Source organism: Orycteropus afer, unplaced genomic scaffold, assembly GCF_000298275.1.
Source record: "Orycteropus afer afer isolate SDZICR_OR568_19922 unplaced genomic scaffold, OryAfe1.0 scaffold00150, whole genome shotgun sequence".
NCBI lineage: Eukaryota > Metazoa > Chordata > Mammalia > Tubulidentata > Orycteropodidae > Orycteropus > Orycteropus afer.
Window position 1 is genome coordinate 109,239 of NW_006921737.1, and position 7,067 is coordinate 116,305.

At 38.6% G+C, this 7,067-nt stretch overlaps 1 protein-coding gene across 1 annotated transcript in view; it reads right to left on the bottom strand.

Moving 5' to 3' along the window:
* Positions 1–7,067, bottom strand: part of WDR93 (WD repeat domain 93) — a gene marked incomplete at its 3' end in the record, with an annotated part of 119,498 nt that overhangs the window by 106,407 nt on the left and 6,024 nt on the right. The window lies entirely within an intron of this gene.

Genomic DNA, 7,067 nt, shown 5'->3' on the forward strand with positions numbered 1-7,067 from the left:
TCCTGACTGCTGCTTCCATTGGCCTCGATTGTAGAACCAAGCAACGTGAATTCTTTGACAACCTTGATATCTGAGTAATCCCAAGGACACTCCAGACTGGGACAACTGAAAAGGTGTGACATTCCTTGCATAATGATACTGCCTCGGAAACCCAAGGAGAGGTCGCTACAGTCGGATCCGACTGGAGGCAGTGCGCTGCGTTATTTTTTGCATGTCTTTTGTAAAAGGTCAGTTCAAGTCTTTGTCTATTTTTTATTGGGTTTTTGTCTTTTTATTATTCATTTTGAAGAGCTTTCAAATACATTCTTGATATAAATACTTTATAAAAGATATATACAGTGTGAATATTTTCTCCCAGTCTGTGGCTTTTCTTTCTATTTTCTTATTAGTATTGTTTGCTGAGCAGAAATGTTTTTGTTTTTTAAACAGCTTTATTGAGGTATAACTGACATTCAATAAGCTGCCACATATTTAAAGTGAACAACTTTATAAATTTTGGAATATGAAACAGGACCATAACCAAGATATGAACATATCCATCATTCCCAAAAGTTTTCTCATCCTTCTTGGTAATCCTTTTCTCCTGCTTCTCACAACTCCACCTCAGAGAAGTATTGATTTTCCTTCTGTCACTATATATTAGTTTATATTTTCTAGTGTTTTACAGAAGTAGAATCAGTCTGAGAGTTCTTCATACACTCTGGATACAAGTCCTTTATCAGATATATGTTTTGCAAATATTTTTCCTACTTGAAAGCTTATCTTTTTTTTCTTTTAACAGAACAAAAGTTTTAAATTTTAAGCCCAATTTATCTTTTTGTTTTTCTTTTATGGATCATACTTTCGGTGTGGTAGCTAAAAAAATCTTTGCAAACCCAAATTCACAAGATTTTCTCCTATGTTTTCTTCTAGAAGTTTTATAGTTTTAGGTTTAACATACAGGTCTACAATTCATTTTGAGTTAATTTTTGCATATGGTATAAGGCATGAAAAGTTCTAAATGCTGATGAAGTCTAATATCAATAATTTTCTTTTACGGTTAATGCTTTTCAATTCCTAAGAAATCTTTGCCCCAAGGTGGCAGGGATATTTTCTTTAAGAAGGGTAATTATTTTAGCTTTTACATTTAGGTCTGTTATCTACTTAAATTAATTTTTATATATGGTTTGAAGTAGGCTTGAAGTTCACCACCCCCCTCCATTTGTTTATCCAGTTATTCCAGCATCATTTGTTGAAAAGATTTATTTTCCCCATTGACTTCTCCTGGTGCCCCTTTATTTTACAAGATAAATTGCCATTAAAAGTCTCTTCTGAAATCTTTGGGAACAATATATCTAATAAGAGTTTAATATTTAAAATGTATATAGAACTTCTACAACTTAACAAAGAGACAAATAACCCAGTTGAAATTGGGCAAAGGACATTAACAAACACTTCTCCAAAGAGCATATTCAAGCAGCCAACAAACATATGAGAAGATGCTCACTGTCACTAGCCATTAGAGAAATGCAAATGAAAACTACAATGAGATAGTAGCTCACCCCTGCTGAAATGACAGTGATCAAGAAAACAGAAAACAACAAATGCTGGCAAGGATGTGGGGAGACTGGAATCCTTATCTACTTCTGGTAGACCAAAAAAACCCAAACACACTGCCATCCAGTTGATTCTGACTCATAGCAACCCCCATCAAGTTTCCAAGGCTGTAAATATTTAAGGAAGCAGACTGCCCCATCTTTCTTCCAAAGACCAGGTGGTGGGCTCAAACCATCAACTTTTTGGTTAGCAGCTAAATACCTTAACTACTGCACCACCAGAGCTCCTTGTAGGAATGTAAAATGGTACAACCATTGTGGAAAACAGTGTGATGATTCCTAAAAAAATTAAAAATAGAACTACCATATGACCTAGCAATTCTACTCCTAGGTATATACCTGCTAAAGGTACAAGGAGGCGGCATCTTCTACCTTCTCTAACTACACAAGAGGAAGACAGACTCACCATCAGCAGCCCAGGGCCTGTTCCTTTGGGGCTAGACATGCCACCACCCTCCAGTCCTCTTACCAACCTTGACACCAACTGTCCCTCCCACGGCAACTACCACCTCTTTGCTGGGTTTGATAATTTGCTGAAGTGGCCACACAGAACTCACAGATTATGGGGTTTATTAGGCAAGCCACAGGCTACAATTCAAGTTCAAAAACACACTCAGGATACAGTTCTTCGATCATGACTGACCTCTGCCTCTGTGGGCCAGGTAAGTCTGCCACTCTCTCCCGTGCCTCTTAGTTCCACTGGCACTGTCTCTCAGCTGGGCATCTCACTCAGCCGGGCATCTCTCTCAGCTGGCAGTGAGATTTCCCCTCTGCCTCTAGGAGGGTTCATTTTAAGCCTGGCAGAATGGCAAAACTAACCAATTCCAACATCAGAGTTCTACACACCTGAGAGAGAGAACTTTCCCAGATTACTTTGTGCTGCTCCAACAGAAATACCTGTAAGTGGATGACTTTAACAATCAGGAGTTTAAAAACAGCTACTCAGTTGATCATGGCAAATTCCACTACAGAGTTAATTGCCAGTCTCATTATAGAAAATAACTACCACCAGCTGCCCAGCCAAGTTGACACATATTTGCATGGTCCCACCCAGTTATCTGGTGGGAGTTACAAAAACCATGGCTAGAAAAGCCATACTGTGCAACTCACTACACTGCAATACCCTAGGGATTTAATAGCAGTAACATGAATAGATATATGCACAGCAATGTTCACTGCAGCACTATTCACAATAGCAAAAAGATGGAAATAACCTAAATGCCCATGAATGCATGAATGGATAAACAAAATCTGATACACACATATTATGGAATAGTGCTTAAAGAAAAATGAGATCTTGAATCATCTCACAACATGGATGACTGTCCTAGAGGACATTTTGCTGAATGGAATAAGTTAATCACAAAAGGACTTACATGATCTTACTTTTATGAAATTACAAGAACAGGTAAGTATACAGAGACCAATGTTCATTGGTGGTTACCAGAGATGGATGTGGGGGAGTTATTTCCTAGGTAGTATTCACTTGCTGTTTATGGTGATGGAAAAGGTGGCACTGAATGTGGGTGAAGTCTACATCACCTGACTAATATAATTGATGCCACCAAGTAGTATGTAAGAAAAAAGATGAATTGGCAAATCTATGTTATATACAATTTTACAACAACCTATATATATATATATATATAATCAGATAAATAGGGGCTATAGATACTGATACTCCTTAGACATAAATCATTACCTCAAAGGATCAGTTTTCTTGGTTTGAAGATTTAGGGTCATGGAATTGTAGAACAATCCAGTCAATTAGCATAATACAGTTTTTAAAGTTTATGTTCTACTTCCTAGCTGGGTGAGTAATGTCTTGCATCTTAAAAGCTTATAAGTGGCTATCAAAGATACCACTATTGGTCTCTATTCATCTGGAACACTAGAAAAAGAAGGATGTCCAAGACCTAGCAAAGGAACTGGACAATAGGACTAATTGTCTCCAAGAACCACTGTCTCCTTTACTCTGAAACCAGAACTAGATGGTGCATGGTTACCACTACCAACCATTCTGATCAGGGATGCAATAGATGGATTCTGATGGGAGAAAAAATGTGGAACAGAACTTCAAATTCTTAAAGAATCCAGACTTACAGGACCAACTGGGATTGGAGGACTCCCCAAGACTATTGCCCTGAGATACTCTTTAAACCTTGAAGTGAAACTATCCCGATGCCCCCTTTAAATTAAATAGCAGTTTAGTTCAAAGAGTGAAAAATGTTCCCCTTGAATACTGCACTCTTTTTAAAAATTATGGACATAAGACCTAATGCACAATAGTTACTCCAAAGCATATATGAGAATTTGGGGAGGCAATGAGACTAAGTTAACAGAAGTAAAACAACTATAATGGAAATAATGAGACTGTTGATACAATGTGAAGAAGGTAACCAATGTCAGTGAACATTATGTATAGAAATTGTTGAACAAGGTTGTGTTTTGTTGTTCATTTTTCACCAAAAATATAAGAAAATGCTTTTAAAAAAATATCCTCTGAGTTAATTTTTGGGATTTATTCTTTCAAAAAACCACTTTCTGAGAACCTACAATATGTCAGGCAATATACTAGGAACAAGGGATACAAAGGTGAGTAAGACACAGTTCCTTCTCTCAGGGAGCTTATGCTCAGAAGTAACAGCAGTCATATAAACAATGCGTGGAGTGTACAAAAAATGTTTTAAGAGAAATTATGTTCAATACAGTGGTGCAAAAAAGGAGGGGGTGCTCCTCTTGGGGGTGTCAGGGAAAACATCTCAGAGAAGATGCTTGAGCTGGTCTTGAAGGATGAGAGGAATTTAACAGGCACACACAGTAGGAGGTAATAGGCAAGGGGGAGTATTTCAAACAGAGGGACAGCATGGGCAAGGGCACAGGATGTGAAAAAGCCTGGAAGTTTTAGGAATTTTTAAGTAGTTATTAGATATTGGTCTGGTGCACAAGAGAAAACTTTGGACTAGAGTTCTTTAACCATTTTCTTCTCTTGACAGCATAAATTCAGAGCATTCAGCATGTACCCTCTGATGGTAAAGGGTTTTTTAATTGCATATTTCAGAGGAGGCTCTCTGACCACAGAGGTCTCTATTCCTTCCTAGTCTAGGACAGCTCTCATCACTTCCACATTAAAAGTAAAACTTAATTTGGTACACTGTTTGGCTCAGGTTTAGGCGAAAGAAAACAAGAACTCACCGCTTCATTGATGGCTTTAATTAGAAAAAGAACTTCCTTATAAAAATAAAACAGTCTAACGATACCTGAAAGAGAAAAAACAAGTGAGAATAAAAGACAGATAAGTGAATCAAATGTTTTATTTGACTTTCTGAAATTATCATCATAAGCTCATGTCTCCTTCCTGGCCCTTCCACGGCCCAAGCTGATCTTGGACTCCCCTGCCTTCCTGTACCCCTCACCTGAAATGCTCTGGTTGTTCTCTCTCTTCAGCCCTCTCTGCCCACTGTAGGCCTACTCCATGCTTCTTGAAGTTTCCTATAAGCTCTCTGGCCACACCAATCTGCTCCTTGATGTCTATCTACCTGTTTGGGCATACCATTCCACACTGCCTTGCTTTGTTATCCAACTGTTTCTGTGAGTATATTTTATTCCTCTAGTGAGAGCATAAGGAACTCTGACAGCACAGTGCCTAAAGCATTTGACTGCTAATCAGAAAGTTGGCAGTTCAAACTCACCAGCCACCCTGCAGAAGGAAGATGAGACAATCTACTTCTGTAAAGATTTAGTGCCTTGGAAACCCAATGGGGGTTGCTACGATTTGGAATTAACTCGATGGCAGTAAGCTTTTTTTTTTTTTTGAGTGAGATCATAGATTCTTTGAGAGGAAGAACATACCTTAGCGCTCTATGTGCCTCACTTCTCATCCCTCAATAAATCTTTCGTGAAGTTAATTTGGTAAATGTCTAAGTTTACCATTCTAGTTTCCATTTAACCTAGAGAATCTAGTATAGCATCTAGAGAATCCCCACTATGACTTCTTTCTTCTTTCTTTAGGTACCTCCAGAGCCTTATAACCTCTCCTATATCCACAATTTGGCCCTTGTAAAGGCACCTGACCCACTACAGGTGATAGACTAACCCCACCCAATAAACATTCATGGGATATCTGCTCCAGGCTGGTGAATATGTAGAGATGTCAAGGTAGTCACTGCCTTCAAATTCATCTTACTGAGGGTAACACAGACATGAAGCCAATTAAATACAATTCAGTGTGATACATGAGATCCTATCTTTAGTCTTGAATATCAACATTTCCACTCAGATATCCTCCAACAGCCTCAAATCTGTGCATATTCAAAATGAAACTCTTCAACTCACAGACCCCGGAAACTTTATTCTCTTAATAGTTGCTATCATGTAAGGTGCTCTGGTAGCATAGTGACTAAGGCACTTGACTGCTAACCAGAAGGCTGGTGGTTCAAACCCACCAGCCACTCCTTGGAAGGAAGGTTGGGCAATCCTACTTCCGTAGTGATACTGCCTCGGAAACCCAAGGAGGGGTCGCTATGAGTCGGGGCAGACTCGACGGCAAACAACAACAACGACAACAACAATCATGTAAGGTTGCATCATTCATCCAATTATCAACCCCACCATATACACATTATTATTATTCACCAAGTTTTTCCATTATATTTTTATTTTCAACTTTTTTCAACTTTTAATTTTGAACTAATTTTAGACTAGTGATTTCACAGCTAAGTGCTCAGCTACTAACCAAGAGGCTGGCGGTTTGAACCCACCCAGAAGCTCTGCAGGAGAAAGACTTGGCAATCTGCCTTCATAAAGATTACAGCCAAGAAAATTTATAGGCAGTTCTATTCTGTCACATGGGGTTACTATGAGTCTATAGCACCCAACAACAACAATTTTAGACTACAGAATAGAGACAAGAATAGCACAAGTAGTTTCCTTTATTCCTTTATTTTTCCCTTAGTGTTAATATCTTATATAACAACAGTTCAATTTTTCTTCTCATTTTAATTGCCCTGCTGTGGTTCAGACTCTTGTAATTTCTTTCTATAACAAATGCAGTACTTCTTCCTGGTCTCCCTACCTCTCATTTTTACTTTTTTAACTCCTCAGGATGCCATGTCCCTCTTCTCATAGGGTTCTTCAGTATGCCCATGCTGGCTGAGTATTCCCTAAGGAAATGCATACTTTAGAGGATCACAAGGCCAGTAGACACTTTCTTCTCTGCTTGCCCAACAGCACAAACCCACCACACCTCCCCAGCTTCCTGGCCAATGCTGATAATTGCCTTCTCATTTTTACCAACTATAGAAGCTCCCCAAATCGAAAGACAATAGTCTGGGTCATCTAGAACCCCAGAAGGCTCTATTTCCAAACATAAACATAGGCTAAACATAACTCAAAATGCACAAACAGCAGAAGAGAAACCAGATGATTGGGACCTTCTAAAAATTAAATTTTTATGTGCTTCCAAAGACTTCT